Source organism: Arachis hypogaea, chromosome 18 (assembly GCF_003086295.3).
Source record: "Arachis hypogaea cultivar Tifrunner chromosome 18, arahy.Tifrunner.gnm2.J5K5, whole genome shotgun sequence".
Lineage (NCBI taxonomy): Eukaryota > Viridiplantae > Streptophyta > Magnoliopsida > Fabales > Fabaceae > Arachis > Arachis hypogaea.
This window is the reverse complement of record NC_092053.1, coordinates 10266480-10283759: the sequence shown is the minus strand read 5'-3', so window position 1 is coordinate 10283759 and position 17280 is coordinate 10266480.

Below are 17280 nucleotides of genomic sequence, written 5' to 3'. Positions count from 1 at the left end.
CGAAAATATCTTCTCTCTTTTTCAAAAATTTCCTTTTTTTTTTTTAACTAATTATTTTTAATTTTTTTTTACGAAAAAAAAATTTATTATTTCAAAATTCAAATTCTTTTTAGTTATTTTATTTTATTTAAGTATTTACTTCTTATAAAATAAAATAAATAAAAAGATAAATCAGTCCAAGTTATATCCATATATCCATCATGGACATAAGTGGAGATGGACAGTCCAGGAGGACTTTGGGGTCATATTCTAACCCCTCTACTGCTTCGTATGGGAGTAGCATATGCATACCCTCCATTGGAGTTAGTAGCTTTGAGTTGAATCCTCAGCTCATTATCATGGTGCAGCAAAGTTGCCAGTATTCCGGTCTTCCACAGGAAGAACCTACAGAGTTTCTGGCACAATTTTTACAAATTGCTGACACAGTACATGATAAGGAAATAGATCAGGATGTCTACAGACTATTACTGTTTCCATTTGCTGTAAAAGATCAAGCTAAGAGGTGGTTAAATAACCAACCTAAGGCCAGCATAAGAACATGGAAACAGCTGACAGAAAAATTTCTGAATCAATATTTCCCTCCAAAAAGGATGACACAGCTAAGGCTGGACATCCAAGGCTTTAAACAAGGAGATAATGAATCTCTTTATGATGCCTGGGAGAGATACAGAGAGATGCTACGAAAATGCCCCTCTGAAATGTTTTCAGAGTGGGTTCAGTTAGACATCTTCTACTATAGGCTTGCAGAAGGAGCTCAGATGTCTTTAGATTACTCAGCTGGTGGATCTATCCATATGAGAAAGACAATTGAAGAAGCTCAAGAGCTCATTGATACAGTTGCCAGGAATCAGCATCTGTATCTAAGCAGCAACCCTTCCATGAATGAAGAGGTTAAAACAGTAACTGCTGAATTCAGTACTGTAAAACAAGCTGTTGAATTCAATCAGCAATTAGATTTTCTAACAAAGCAGCTAGCTGAATTCAAAGACAGGTTACAGGAGACAAGGATAGCTAATATACATATGGAAGAACAGTTTAAGCAAACAAAGCAGCAGCTATCAAAGCAAATAGCAGAAGAATGTCAAGCAGTTCAATTAAGAAGTGGGAAAACATTAAATACCCCACCTCAAGGCATCAAAAATTCAAGAAATGAGCAACCCACCAAAGATTCCCCTGAGGACAGTAAGAGCCCAGGGAAAAATAATTCTGGCACTAAAACGCCAGAAAATGGGTGGAAGGCTGGCGCTGAACGCCCAGACCATGCCCAAAACTGGCGTTCAGCGCCAGAAACAAGGCAGGATTGGCGTTCAACGCCAGAAATGGGCAAGAATCTGGCGTTGAACGCCCAAATGGGGCAGAATCCAGCGTTGAACGCCCAACAGGGGCACATTTCTGGCGTTCAGGCACCAGGAACAGACAGTGAGCTGGCGTCTAACGTCACTCCAGCTTCTGACTCTGGCATTCAATTGCCAGTGAGGGATCAGACACACACAAGTGCTGACAACAACCCCTCTAAAAAGGCTTCTTTAACCACTAAGGTTGAGGAATATAAAGCCAAGATACCTTATCCTCAAAAACTCCGGAAAGAGGAGCAGGATAAGCAATTTGCTCGCTTTGCAGATTATCTAAGGACTCTTGAAATAAAGATTCCATTTGCAGAGGCACTTGAGCAAATACCTTCTTATGCCAAGTTCATGAAAGAGATCTTGAGTCATAAAAAGGAGTGGAGAGAAACAGAAAGAGTTCTCCTCACTGAAGAATGCAGTGCAGTCATTCTGAAAAGCTTTCCTGAAAAGCTTAAAGACCCTGGGAGTTTTCTGATACCATGCATATTAGAAGGTGATTGCACCAAGACAGCTTTATGCGATCTTGGGGCAAGCATCAACCTAATACCTGCATCCACTATCAGGAAGCTTGGCTTAACTGAAGAAGTTAAACCAACCCGGATATGTTTCCAACTTGCTGATGGTTCCACTAAATACCCGTCAGGCGTGATTGAGGACATGATTGTCAGAGTTGGGCCATTCGCCTTTCCCACTGACTTTGTTGTGCTGGAAATGGAGGAGCACAAGAGTGCCACTCTCATTCTAGGAAGACCCTTCCTAGCAACTGGACGATCCCTCATTGACGTCCAACAGGGGGAAATAACCCTGAGAGTCAACGATGACGAGTTCAAGTTGAACGCTGTCAAAGCCATGCAGCATCCAGACACATCAACAGACTGCATGAAAGTTGACCTTATTGACTCTTTGGTAGAAGAGATCAACATGGCTGAGAGTCTCGAATCAGAGTTGAAAGACATCTTTAAAGATGTTCAGCCTGATTTGGAGGATTCAGGGGACATGAAAGAGCCTCTGAACTTTCTTCTGAAAGAGGAAAAACCTCCTAAACCAGAGCTCAAGCCACTGCCACCATCCTTGAAATATGCATTTCTAGGAGAAGGTGACACCTTTCCAGTGATCATAAGCTCTGCTTTAAATTCACAGGAAGAGGAAGCACTTATTCAAGTGCTAAGGACACACAAGACAACTCTTGGGTGGTCCATAGGTGACCTTAAGGGCATAAGCCCAGCTAGATGCATGCACAAAATCCTACTGGAGGATAATGCCAAACCAGTGGTTCAACCACAGAGGCGGCTAAATCCAGCCATGAAGGAAGTGGTGCAGAAAGAGGTCACCAAATTACTAGAGGCTGGGATTATTTATCCCATTTCTGATAGCCCCTGGGTGAGCCCTGTTCAAGTCGTCCCAAAAAAGGGAGGCATGACAGTGATTCATAATGAAAAAAATGAACTGGTTCCTACAAGAACAGTTACAGGGTGGCGCATGTGTATTGACTACAGAAGGCTCAATACAGCCACCAGAAAGGATCATTTTCCTTTACCATTCATAGACCAGATGCTAGAGAGACTAGCAGGTCATGATTATTACTGCTTTTTGGATGGCTACTCAGGCTATAACCAGATTGCAGTAGATCCCCAGGATCAAGAGAAAACAGCATTCACATGTCCATCCGGAGTGTTTGCTTATAGAAGGATGCCCTTTGGGCTATGCAATGCACCTGCAACCTTCCAGAGATGCATGCTGTCTATTTTCTCTGATATGGTAGAAAAATTTTTGGAAGTCTTCATGGATGACTTCTCAGTATATGGAGACTCATTCAGCTCCTGTCTTGATCACCTGAAACTTGTTCTGAAAAGATGCCAAGAAACCAACCTAGTTTTAAACTGGGAAAAGTGTCACTTCATGGTGACTGAAGGAATTGTTCTTGGGCATAAAATCTCAAACAAGGGAATAGAGGTGGATCAAGCAAAAATAGAGGTAATTGAAAAATTACCACCACCTGCCAATGTTAAGGCAATCAGAAGTTTTCTGGGGCATGCAGGATTCTATAGGAGGTTTATAAAGGATTTTTCAAAAATCGCAAAAACCTCTAAGCAATCTGCTAGCTGCTGACACGCCATTTGTGTTTGACACAGCATGCCTGCAGGCGTTTGAAACGCTGAAAGCTAAGCTGGTCACAGCACCAGTCATTTCTGCACCAGACTGGACATTGCCATTTGAGTTAATGTGTGATGCCAGTGATCATGCCATTGGTGCAGTATTGGGACAGAGGCATGACAAGCTTCTGCATGTCATTTATTATGCCAGTCGCATTCTAAATGATGCCCAGAAAAATTACACAACCACAGAAAAAGAACTACTTGCAGTGGTTTACGCCATTGACAAGTTCAGATCATACTTAGTAGGATCAAAAGTGATTGTGTATACTGACCATGCTGCTCTTAAATATCTACTCACAAAGCAGGATTCAAAACCCAGGCTCATCAGATGGGTATTGCTTCTGCAAGAGTTTGATATAGAAATAAGAGACAGAAAAGGGACAAAGAACCAAGTGGCTGATCATCTGTCCCGGATAGAGCCAGTGGAAGGGACGTCCCTCCCCTTTCTTGAGATCTTTGAGACGTTCCCTGATGAGCATCTATTTGCCATTCAGGAAGCACCATGGTTTGCCGATATTGCAAACTATAAAGCTGCAAGGTTCATACCCAAGGAGTACAATAGAATACAAAAGAAGAAATTAGTTACTGATGCAAAGTACTACTTGTGGGATGAACCCTATCTCTTTAAGAGATGTGCAGACGGAATTATCCGTAGGTGTGTCCCTAGAGAGGAAGCACAGAGAATCCTATGGCATTGCCACGGATCTCAATATGGAGGCCATTTCGGAGGTGAGCGAACAGCCACCAAGGTCCTCCAATGTGGCTTCTATTGGCCCACACTCTATAAAGATTCCCGAGAGTTTGTACGTAATTGTGACAGTTGCCAAAGAGCTGGTAATCTGCCTCATGGTTACGCCATGCCTCAACAAGGAATCTTGGAAATTGAGTTGTTTGACGTATGGGGAATTGACTTCATGGGACCTTTTCCACCATCATATTCAAACACTTATATTCTGGTGGCAGTTGACTATGTATCAAAATGGGTCGAGGCTATTGCCACACCCACTAATGATACTAAAACAGTGCTGAAGTTCCTCCAGAAACATATCTTTAGCAGGTTTGGTGTCCCTAGAGTGTTAATCAGTGATGGGGGCACTCACTTCTGCAATAAACAGCTTTACTCTGCCATGGTTCGGTATGGAATTCGCCACAAAGTGGCCACACCATATCATCCACAAACTAATGGGCAAGCTGAAGTCTCTAACAGAGAATTAAAGAGAATCCTGGAACGGACAGTAAATACCCGTAGAAAGGATTGGGCAAGGAGCTTGGATGATGCTCTGTGGGCTTACAGAACATCATTCAAGACCCCTATAGGGACCTCTCCATACCAACTCGTGTATGGTAAGGCATGCCACTTGCCCGTGGAACTGGAACATAAGGCCTACTGGGCAACCAGATTCCTGAACTTTGATGCCAAATTAGCAGGAGAAAAAAGATTGCTCCAGCTAAATGAGCTAGAGGAGTTCAGATTCACAGCTTTCGAAAATACCAAGCTATATAAAGAAAAATAAAAAAAGTGGCATGACAGAAAGCTGTCATCTAAAATCTTTGAACCAGGACAGAAGGTTCTGTTGTTTAACTCTAGACTCAGGCTATTCCTCGGGAAACTGAAATCCCGGTGGAGGGGACCATACGTGATTACAAGTGTATCACCATATGGTTATGTGGAGCTTCAAGATATTGATTCTGATAAGAAGTTCATTGTCAATGGACAGAGAATCAAGCATTATCTTGAAGGCAACACTGAGCAAGAATGCTCAAGGCTGAAGCTAGATTAAAAGCTCAGCAAAGTCCAGCTAAGGACAGTAAAGAAGCGCTTGTTGGGAGGCAACCCAATTTCTATTTATTCTCATGATTTTTCATGTTTTATTAGGTTCATGATCATGTGGAGTCACAAAATTGAAAACGGAATCAAAAACAGCAGAAGAAAAATCACACCCTGGAAGAAGCACCTGTCTGGCGTTCAACGCCAGAACAGAGCATGGTTCTGGCGTTCAACGCCATAAATGGCTAGTAAATGGGCGTTGAACGCCCAAAATGGGCACCAACCTGGCGCTGAACGCCCAGAGTTGTGTGCAATTCCCTCTTCTTTTGCTCGAGGGCGAGCAACATTCTAAGTTTGGTGTGGTAAAACAATTATGTAAAGGATCTATAGCTCAGTAGTAGAACATGTGGCTGCAAATCAAGAGATACCTCAGGGGATGCACTTCCCTCCACATAATTATTGGAAGCAACTGAGGATAGAAATACCAAAAATCACTAGGAATCAAGCCACAAAGACAAGGAAGAGACATAAAAGAGCTCAAGAACATCATTGGTGCTTCAAGAAGGAAATGCCATCATCACTAAGGTGGACTCATTCCTTGTTCTTACTTTCTCTGTTTTTTTTTTCTCTATGATAAGTGCTTATCTATGTCTGTGTCTTCATTACATGATCATTAGTAGTAATTAGTGTCTAGTTTGATTTTATCCCCAATTAAGTTATAGTCTATTTTTCTCATCATCAGCAAACATGAATAAAATAGTAGATCTTTTGAATAAGAGGCAATAAAATTTCGAGTTTAATAAGAGAAATTCTAATTAGTTAAATGTGGTGGCAATGCTTTCTGTCTTCTGAATGAATGCTTGAACAGTGCATATGTCTTTTGAATTTGTTGTTTAAGACTGTTAAATATGTTGGCTCTTGAAAGAATGATGAACATGAGACATGTTATTGATAATCTGAAAAATCATAAAAATGATTCTTGAAGCAAGAAAAAGCAGCGAAGAACAAAGCTTGCAGAAAAAAAAAAAAAAGAAAAAGCAAGCAGAAAAAGCCAATAACCCTTAAAACCAAAAGGCAAGGGAAAATAAAAGGGATCCCAAGGCTTTGAGCATCAGTGGATAGGAGGGCCTAAAGGAATAAAATCCTGGTCTAAGCGGCTAAACCAAGCTATCCCTAACCATGTGCTTGTGGCGTAAAGGTGTCAAGTGAAAACTTGAGACTGAGCGGTTAAAGTCAAGGTTCAAGCGAAACGAAGAGTGTGCTTAAGAACTCTGGACACCTCTAATTGGGGACTTTAGCAAAGCTGAGTCACAATCTGAAAAGGTTCACCCAGTTATGTGTCTGTGGCATTTATGTATCCAGTGGTAATACTGGAAAACAAAGTGCTTAGGGCCACGGCCAAGACTCATAAAGAAGCTGTGTTCAAGAATCATCACACTGAACTAAGAGAATCAATAACACTATCTGAATTCTGAGTTCCTATAGATGCCAATCACTCTGAGCTTCAATGGATAAAGTGAGATGCCAAAACTATTCAGAAGCACAAAGCTACTAGTCCCGCTCATCTAATTAGGATCTGAGCTTCAATCAAAAACTCTGAGATATTATTGCTTCTCAACCTATTAGTCTTCTATTTTATTTGTCTAGTTGCTTGAGGACAAGCAACAGTTTAAGTTTGGTGTTGTGATGAGCGGATATTTTATACGCTTTTTGGGGATAATTTCATATAGTTTAGAGTATGTTTTAGTTAGTTTTTAGACTATTTTTATTAGTTTTTAGGAAAAATTCATATTTCTGGACTTTACTATGAGTTGTGTGTTTTTCTGTAATTTCAGGTATTTTTCTGGCTGAAATTGAAGGAGCTGAGCAAAAATCTGATTCAGGCTGAAAAAGGACTGCTGATGCTGTTGGATTCTGACCTCCCTGCACTCAAAGTGGATTTTCTGGAGCTACAGAACTCGAAATGGCATGCTTCCAATTGCATTGGAAAGTAGACATCCAGGGCTTTCCAGCAATATATAATAGTCCATACTTTGCACAAGAATAGACGACGTAAACTGGCGTTCAACGCCAGTCCTCTGCCCAATTCTGGCGTCCAGCGCCAGAAAAGGATCAAAAGCTGGAGTTGAACGCCCAAACTGGCATGAAAACTGGCGTTCAACTCCACAAATGGCCTCTGCACGTGAATTGCTTAAGTCTCAACCCCAGCACACACCAAGTGGGCCCCAGCACACACCAAGTGGGCCCCAGAAGTGGATCTCTGCATCATCCATCATAGTTTATCCAATTTTTGTAAACCTAGGCCACTAGTTTAGTATTTAAACAACTTTTAGAGACTTATTTTGTATCTCATGACATTTCAGATCTAAACTTTGTATTCTCTGACGGCATGAGTCTCTAAACCCCATTGTTGGGGGTGAGGAGCTCTGCTGTGTCTTGATGAATTAATGCAAGTATTTCTGTTTTCCATTCAAACACGCTTGTTCCTATCTAAGATGTTCATTCGCGCTTAACTGTGATGGAGGTGATGATCCGTGACATTCATCACCTTCCTCAAACCATGAACGCGTGCCTGACAACCACCTCCGTTCTATATACGATTGAATGAGTATCTCTTAGATTCCTTAATCAGAATCTTCGTGGTATAAGCTAGAACTGATGGCAACATTCATGAGAATCCGGAAAGTCTAAACCTTGTCTGTGGTATTCCGAGTAGGATTCAAGAATTGAATGACTGTGACGAGCTTCAAACTCCTGAAGGCTGGGCGTTAGTGACAGACGCAAAAGGATAGTAAATCCTATTCCAACCGGATCGAGAACCAACCGGTGATTAGCCGTGCTGTGACAGAGCACGTGAGCGTAGTTTTCACTGGAAGGATGGAAGGTAGCCATTGACAACGGTGATCCACCAACCCACAGCTTGCCATAGGGGGACGTGCGTGCGTGAACAAGAAGACAGAGGAAAGCAGAGATTCAGAAGACAAAGCATCTCCAAAACTCCAACATATTCTCCATTACTGCACAACAAGTAACTTTTAATTTATGCTCTACTGGTTACTCAAAATTCAATTGATAAACATAATTGACTTCCTGACTAAGATTTACAAGATAACTATAGATTGCTTCAAACCAACAATCTCCGTGGGATTCGACCCTTACTCACGTAAGGTATTACTTGGACGACCCAGTGCACTTGCTGGTTAGTGGTACGAGTTGTGAAAAGTGTGATTCACCATTCGTGCACCAACCAGCTTATTCAGATTTGAATTACCAGCCCCCTATATGTATTGTCTTCCAATCAGTGGGTTCATGTCGCACAGAAAGCGAGACCTGAGAAGGAGGCTGTAGGAGAGAGAGAGTCCAGCATAACTGAAATCATCTAAGCTGACAAGGACCCAGAAAAGGAGGATGCTGAGGAAGAAGGCGGTTCCGGGCTTTATGCTATAGGCGCTACGTGTACACCGCCACGTCAAGACTCTCTTTCGAAAGTGAGATCACCACCGGCTTATTTCAGAGTGAGGGATCACTCCTAAAAGCAACCTTTCACTTATATGAAGTTCTTAAGGGACCCCTTTAGAAATAGGGGGCGTTAGCTTGGGCTCGGTTAGATTTACTTGAAGTAAAGGGAAAAGGGAAGAAACTAGTCATTAAAAAAAGAATCATACTGATGAGTTCCTATCCGATGCCCTCTTATCTTCCCTGTTTATAAGCTTTCATCTCAATTGGCTTCGTGTTCAGGAGACATGCGAAAAGCCTCGTTTCCGGCAATATGAACCTTCCCGGCTCGTATGATTCCATCGGGTGAATTAATAACTCGATAATCCATCCAATACTAATCACTAACCTGTCTGGGACTCCTGTCTTGAGGAATAAAAGGGGTTGTTGGATTTTTCTCTAAGGCATTTCCTAAGGTTTCTAAACCTTAAACTATTCCTGAAGCTAGGAGTTGCGAAGCCATAAGTCAGGGAGTTCAGAGTTATAGGCATTGGGTTACAGAGTGTTCTTGCTCCAGGTTGTTAACTCAGGTGTCCGGTTAAGAGTTCTGACAGGGGACTCCGGGTGTAAGAGTTCGAGGAGGTTTAGCCTTGGTCTGGCTACATAAGGATCAGGTACTCAAAATGCAAGAGACTCCTGTAAGTTTGAAACTCATACTTGTGAAAGTATGCCTTAGTAAGGTAAGGAGTTGCTGTCCTCAATGGAAAAGAAGTGGGAGATAGAGAAAAGGTTTAGAAGAAGACAGAATCTGGCTAGCTTGTAAGCGGGGGAGCATGAAGGGAGTAGGGCATTCTAGTAAGACTTCTTTCCCTCCTTGCACTGGGTTCGGCCTCTGTTCCTCTCCCGTTGGTCGAGTTACTTCGTTCCTTGCTGTGCGGGGTCTAGTTCAACCTCGTGCTGGGTAATCTATTACGATAACATTAGCCCTTCTGTCAAGACTCATTACTTTCTCCAAGAGCCCTAATCTAATATGGGAGGATGGTGCTTATAGGGTCTTAAGTAAGTTACTTAGTATCACAAGTACGGTTGTAGGGAAAGAGTTAATCAAGTTAGTCTTGTTTAACCTGCTTCTTAAGTTAGAGGCACAAGTAAGGTATGAAATAGTATGAGTTAGTAACGAGTGGGAGCTAGCCCTAAAAGAAAGTAGGGAGAAGACAAGATCGGTCCCAAGCAAGTAAGGTATAGAGTTATCTCCTGAGCTATGAGTTAATACTTGATAGGAGTTAAGAATAGAGTTTCGGACTAAGCCCGAACGAGAGAATCCTAGATCTGTCACAAGGTAAGTGAGTAAAATAGCAACTAATAGAGTTCTTGCCCTTGTTGTTAAAAGATGAGTTGATCTCATGAGCTAAGCTCGACCCCTTCCTAACTAAGAGGGATAGGGGAAGAGAACAAAGACATGAACTGACTCCCGAGCTTTCTTCTTTAAATGAATCCTATCACCGGTCTTGTCTTAAGGCAGTTGGAGAGCGAAGAGCTGCACCTATTTCTAAGCCAGTTTCAGCTGTAGTTTTCACTCCTGCTTTAACTGAATTGGAAAGGAGAGTTAATGTTGTTGGATTTGTTGAGGATGTCACTGATAGGAGCGACCCCTATCCAGAGAAGGGAAAGAAGCAAAGCTTGAAGTTTATATTGCCTATTCTCTTAGGTCCCCGAGAAGACTATTATTGCATGAGTTGGGTAAGCAATAGAGTAGCTACAAGCTCCTAGTTAGGACTTTGACTGCTTTAGCATCCTCTGGAGATGCTGCTTTCAATCTTGTTTGAGCTAGCTTGGTAGCACCTCTGCCTTTGGTTCGTTCATCTGCTTGCTTGATTATTGTTTTTGATGCTAAGGTGTCTTCAAGTAGGGTATTTGAGTTAGTAGCTGAAGATCGGTCAGCAGTAAGGTATGAAATAGCAGCTAGGCCCTATTAGATAGATAGTTAGGGCATGTGTTAACAATTGCTTTCACTGACTACTTAAAGTAATGGATCGGTCACAAGCACGTTATAGAGTCTCTGTCCTTTCTTGTTGTTTTACCAGCTGTAACTGCTTTGTTTGTTGTTGAACTCACGAAAAATATCATAAAGTAGAAGTCTTGACTCTAATAGGCCACAAGCAAGGGTAGCTAATGAGCTATTGAGTTAAGGAGTTCTCTCCCGCTAATTGACTCATACCTCAAGGGACACGATCAAACAAGCATTAATTTAGTTAGGTTCGTAACCGGGTAAAAGAGAGTTACATAATTGGTTGTTAAGTGAGTGAATTCAACAAGTTAAGAAGGAAGCGATGCTTCAGGATTTTTCCTCGGACTCTTTACTTTCAACAAGAGCCTAAGGGTTGTTATCGAGCTAAGGGAGTTAAGGAGTTAGTTGGTTTGAGTTAAGAGCTTATGACTAAGGTAATCGGTCACAGGCCGGGTATGAGCTAAGAGTTATGAGTTAGGAGTTGCTGGAGTAGGGGATAGGGCTAAACCCGAGAGTTAGAGCAGCCGAGCTAGCCAGGGTTAAAGAGAGACCCCTAATAGAGGGAGCTGTTAAGAGTTAATAGAGTCTCACGCATACTTTAACTTATTACTTTGATAACCTTATGCCACTAAGTTAGTTAAGAGTCAAGATGTTAATGAAGTTCTTCAATCAGGAGTTGGAGTTATTTCTAAGCTAACTCGAAGGGAGTACTTTCTTACTGCGTTAACTGACCCATTGATTGCTCTCGAAGGGAAGTGAGGGCATATCTAGTCGATAGGCCTGAACAGTTAAGGAGTGAGTTAAGGTATTGAATTATGCCACAAGTAAGGGAAGCCCAAGAGAAAGAGGTAATAGAGTTATGTCACAAGTAGGGAAAGGAAAGAGAGCCTTCTGTATCTGTAACTGTAAGTGCATATGTATACACTAATTTATACGTGGGTTCCGCTTCGGGAAAGACGAGTTGACCTGGTCCATAGATGCTTCCGCAAACAAGTTCGAGTTCCCTGCCATCACCTCGCCTAGATCCGGGGGCTTTATAACCTAAAGTTGCAGAGGAAAGTTTCAGCCGAGGTGAGACTCAGATTCCACCTTGGAAAAGGGCTCAGTTGCTAGACCAAGCCATAAGTCAAAGGGAACCCGGATCTTTAACTAGACCGTCGCGAGCCGCTTGATTGATTTGGTGATCGGGAGTGGTTAGCACACAAGGACAGTATCTGGGGAGGAGGGCCCTCACATGGATCGACCCCTCCACCAAGCTCCGAACCCGAGTCGACAAGGTTGGCGGCCACAACCCTACCTGGAACGACAAGTTCCTCGCCAGCGACACCTCCAGAATCTCCGTCGCCATCTATGCAAAGAGCCCTGCCCTTAAGGCTTAAGGCTGATGGTTTGGAAACTCTTTCGTAAAGTTGACATGGGTGCCCAGAGGATCCGACTAGAGCTCGTTCAAAGGGCTTCTTAGGTCAATTACATCGAACCTCGGAAGACAAAGTATGCGTGAGACTCTATTAACTCTTAACAGCTCCCTCTATTAGGGGTCTCTCTTTAACCCTGGCTAGATTGGCTGCTCTAACTCTCGGGTAAGAGTTTTCGCGGATATCCCTATTACCGGGAAACCTACAGAACTCAGAATAGGAATCTATTGGGGAATCCCCATCCGCACCCGAATTGGCTAAATCTAGTATAGTGGGTCTTGTTCCGATGCGGGAAAAATGCCTTTTTCCGACCTCCGTTCTGGTACCTCATAGCTATGCGCAGAGTGACTTCGTACCTTCTCTTCTAGTTTAAGCTCTATCGAGGACAAGTTGGAAGGGTGACTAGTTTCCAGCTGAACCGTAGACTTTGTTTGATGGGGTATTCAACTCTTTTCTAACCGCGCCGCCGGCTAAGATACTTGACGAGCCAGAAGACCCCGGGCCCAGATGGAAAACTCGATCAAAGATTGCTTGTGAGGTAGGTGAAATTCCAACCTTTATCTCCTATCTAATTTCGGGGTCCAAGGGGGCGGGAGTGAGTAGATATTCAGGAACCGATACGATGGGAGATCGAAGAGTGGGCACTGGGATATCTACGGCTATATCTCATTCAATTACCTGAACAATCTGATGTAGTACATCTTGATGCACCTGTACAACTTGTACCTTTTGCTTTCTTTAATTCAAATAAATTTGCTGCTGATATGACTGTTGCTAATTATCATAGCCCTGCTCATTCCAATTGTGATAGTTTTGTCCATTCTCCTTGTGATATTCCTAATAAATTTGTTGTTATGGCTGTAACTGAAAGAACTACACCTAAACCTACTGCTGCTGCTTGTGCATTCCTCACAAATTCCACTGCCAGTAATGCTACTGATAGCCTTAATGATGTTACTAATGATCCTCCCCCACCACAGCCAGTTCCCATAACCAAAACACAAAAACCCTAACTAACACCCTTAGCCCCTTTGACCTATGGCACATAAGACTTGGTCATCCCTCCCAAAGAATCACCAAAACTGTCCTAACCAAACACAACATTTCCTTTTCTCTTTCTAACAGCACCCTTGCCTTTTGTGAACCATGCACCATCAACAAAATCCACCAACTCCCCTTTCCACAATCCCACTCCCAATACACAAAACCCCTCGAGCTAGTCTTCTGTGATCTCTGGGGACCCTCACCTCAACCAAGCAAGTCTGGATTCAAATACTATGCATGTTTTATTGATGCCTTCAGCAGATATACTTGTAGTTTTCTTCTCCAAAACAAATCACAAACCTTCTCAGCCTTCTGCCAATATAAAGCCCTCATTAAAAACAAAACTGGACAAAAAAAATCAAAGCCCTTCAAACTGACAATGGAGGAGAATACATGTCAAACACCTTCAAACAATACTTAAGAGATCAATGTATACAACACAGACTTACCTGTCCTCACACACATCAGCAGAATGGCTATGTGAAAAGAAAACATAGACACCTGACCGAAACCTCTCTCACCCTACTATCACAGGCATCCCTACCTCTCTCCTTCTGGGATGAAGCTGTCCTCACTGCAACCTACCTCATAAATAAGTTACCAACCCCAACCTTAAACCTCAAGTCCCCTCTAGAGACCCTATTCAACACCACACCAGATTATTAATCCCTAAAAGCCTTTGGCTGTGCCTGCTACCCTTGGCTAAAATCATACAACAAACACAAACTAGATCATAGGTCCACCAAGTGTATATTCATAGGTTACATCCCTGATCACAAAGTGTACAAATGTCTGTCCCCATCAAGAAGAGTTTACATGGCAAGAAATGTCATCTTTAATGAACTTGATTTTCCTTACCCATCATTGTTCAAACCACAACACTCCTCAATCACACTAAAAACACCCTGCATACCACCCTGTACCTACACTTTCAAATCACCATGCATACACATTCATGATGCATCTCCCACAATACCAATGCCATATCTAATTCATTACAAACTGCACAAATTCATGTCATTGATTTTGAGTTTGAAACTAACCTTGTTGGAAGTGCAGATTCCTTTGAAACTGTCCCTTTGCATGTAAAAATTGGACCTCATATACAACCTGCAGCTGCCATCACAGCACAAGTTCCTCAGCTGAGACCCAACACCCAACCCAGCAGTGCTGTGCAAAACACACACCACCAGGAGCAAAAGTGGCATCACTAAGCCAAGAGTGTTCACTGCCGCATTAACTCCAAATATAGAGTCACTCAGCAATCTTCCCAAATCCATCACTCAGGCCCTTGCTACCCTACATTGGAGAGAAGCCATGGAAGAAGAATACTCAGCACTGATGAAAAACAACACATGGAGACTCGTTGACCCACTTCCACACTCAACACCCATAGGCTGCAGATGGGTGTTCTGAGTCAAAAAGAACCCTGATGACACAATTCAAAAATACAAGGCGAGGCTTGTAGCAAAGGGGTTTCACCAAAAACAAGGAGTTGATTATGACTAGATCTTCAGCCCTGTGGTCAGACTGGCAACCGTTCGAGTAATAATGCTGAGCGTTGCACTTGCCAAAGGCTGGAAAGTACACTAATTTGACTTCAACAATGCATTCCTGAATAGCAATCTCAGTGAAGAAGTATACATGCAACAACCAGAGGGCTTCACCACTCCAAACTTGCACCAGGTCTGCAAGTTACAACGTTCTCTCTATGGCCTCAAACAGGCCCCAAGGGCCTGGTTCACAAAACTCAGCTCTACTCTCCTCAAATTTGGCTTTGCAAGCACCAAATCAGATGTCTCTCTTTTCACTAGATTCACCCCCTCCTCGGTAGTTTACATCCTAGTTTATGTGGATGATATCTTGGTAACTGGCAACTCAGAATCAGAAATTAGCTCCATCATGACCCAGCTCCACAGCACCTTCTCCCTCAAAGCCCTGGGTGAAATAAACTACTTCCTTGGCATTGAAGTTAATCACAGCAGCAACAGGACAGTAACATTAAAGCAAACTAAGTATATTCAGGATCTCTTGAAAAGAGCAGAAATGAGTGATGCTAAACCTATGCCCACTCCTATGACCTCCTCTCTCAAGCTCTCAGCCTTTGGTGATGGCAGTTTCAACAATCCTACGCTATACAGATCAATAGTTGGAGGCTTGTAATATGCTACGATCACAAGACCAGAAATATCCTTCTCGGTTAACAAAGTTGCTCAATTTCTCCACAACCCTCTTGACTCTAACTGGAAGGCTGTAAAAAGAATCCTCCGATATCTCTCAAGTACAACCAAGTATGGTCTGAGGTTCAGAAAGTCCACAAACTTCAGAGTTTATGGTTTCTGTGATTCGGATTGGGCGAGTGACATCGATGACAGGAAGTCCACCAATGGGTATGGAATCTACCTAGGCCCCAACCTGGTATCATGGGCAAGTAGGAAACAATCTGCAGTCTCAAGAAGCAGTATAGAAGCAGAGTTCAGAGGCATTGCAGATACAGTAACTGAGATAGTCTGGTTACAAAACTTACTCACTGAGATCAGAATACCATGCTCTACTAAGCCTGTAGTATACTGTGACAACCAAAGTGTTGTTTTTCTATCTGCCAACCCAGTCCTACACAATAAATCAAAGCACTTCGCTCTTAATCAGTCCTTTGTAAGAGATTTTGTCACTAAAAAAGAGCTCTTCATTCAGCACATCCCAGCACAAGACCAACTGGCAGACATACTCACCAAACCCTTCTCAACAGCATCATTTCTCAAGTTTCGAAATTTACTCAGAGTGTTTGAAGCAGACCCTTAGAAGGCCCTTGATTTGAGGGGGTATATTAGTGAAGACAATGATAAACCTTCTACACTTAGTCCTTACAGCTGAGTCCGTTATGACAGCTCAGCACTATTCAGTTAGACTTTAGCTTAACACCTAACCAACTTGTAATCACTCATCTCACCCCCTTACTAACAATGTATAAAACTCACTATAACAAACAGAAAACTCACTTTTCCTTTCACTCCTTCAATGGATTTCCAATTTCACTTTCCTCTGCTCTATCGCTCTAATCTCTTTTTTCGCCTTAAATCAACTTTAAGGCTTCTTGTACCTTTCACCTACTTCCTCTTAATTAACCTGACGCGATTCAGTTTTTAAAAATGTCTTCACAAATTAGATAGGATTTATCAAGTGGCATAAATTTTTCGTGAATATTATGAGTACATGCATGCATGGTCATTAAGTCCGATCCTTTAAATTTATTTATTGGTCAAATTAATCTTTAAATTTATAATAAATTAAATTAGTATCTAAATTTATCAGCATCAATCACGTTAATCCCTCAAATTATTCTGGATAAGGACGCACGTAATTGAAATTCGTAATTTAAAACTCAAGAAAATATGAGTGAAAATTTTGAGTCAATTTAACTATTTATTCGAGTAGAATATTATATATATCGAGTTCGATTAAAAGATAAATTAAAAGTTATATGGATAAATTAGAGTTAATAGTCAATTTCGTCCCTGAAAGTGTCCTCGATCTCCATTTTCGTCCCCGAAAGTCAAAATTAATCAAAAACGTCCTCAAAAGATACCTGAGTTGATCACGTTCGTCCTTCCGTCAACTCGGTAGCTGAGATGGCAAACGTCCTCTTATGTGGCCCGTTAACTGCCAAGGTGGTATAGAACCAAAACGACGTCGTTTTGGTTGAATGCGCTAATGGCATTGAAACGTCACCGTTTTGTCTTCAGAAGAGAGATTCAAACGTTGCGATGCCTTACTCCTGTCTCATATCAACCATCGCTCTGTCTTTCGCTCCAAAACGTGTCGTCTCCCACAAGGTATGCCCTAAGCATTTGACCCAAGCTCTGCACCACCTCGATAGCCCTAGTTCGTCAAGGCCTCTACAATGTCCATATCTGTGTTCCTCAATCGTGGGTCTTTTTCTCCTTCACTTTGATTTTTCGTGTTACCGATTTGTGGGGTGCCTGGTTCTTTTCAAAGTTCGGATTTTTTTTTTTAATAATTGATGTGGGTGTTGTTATAGAATATTGTGATGTCTTTTGTAATTTTCTTAGTTTATAAAATGGTTGCTTTAGGGACAAATCGATTTCTG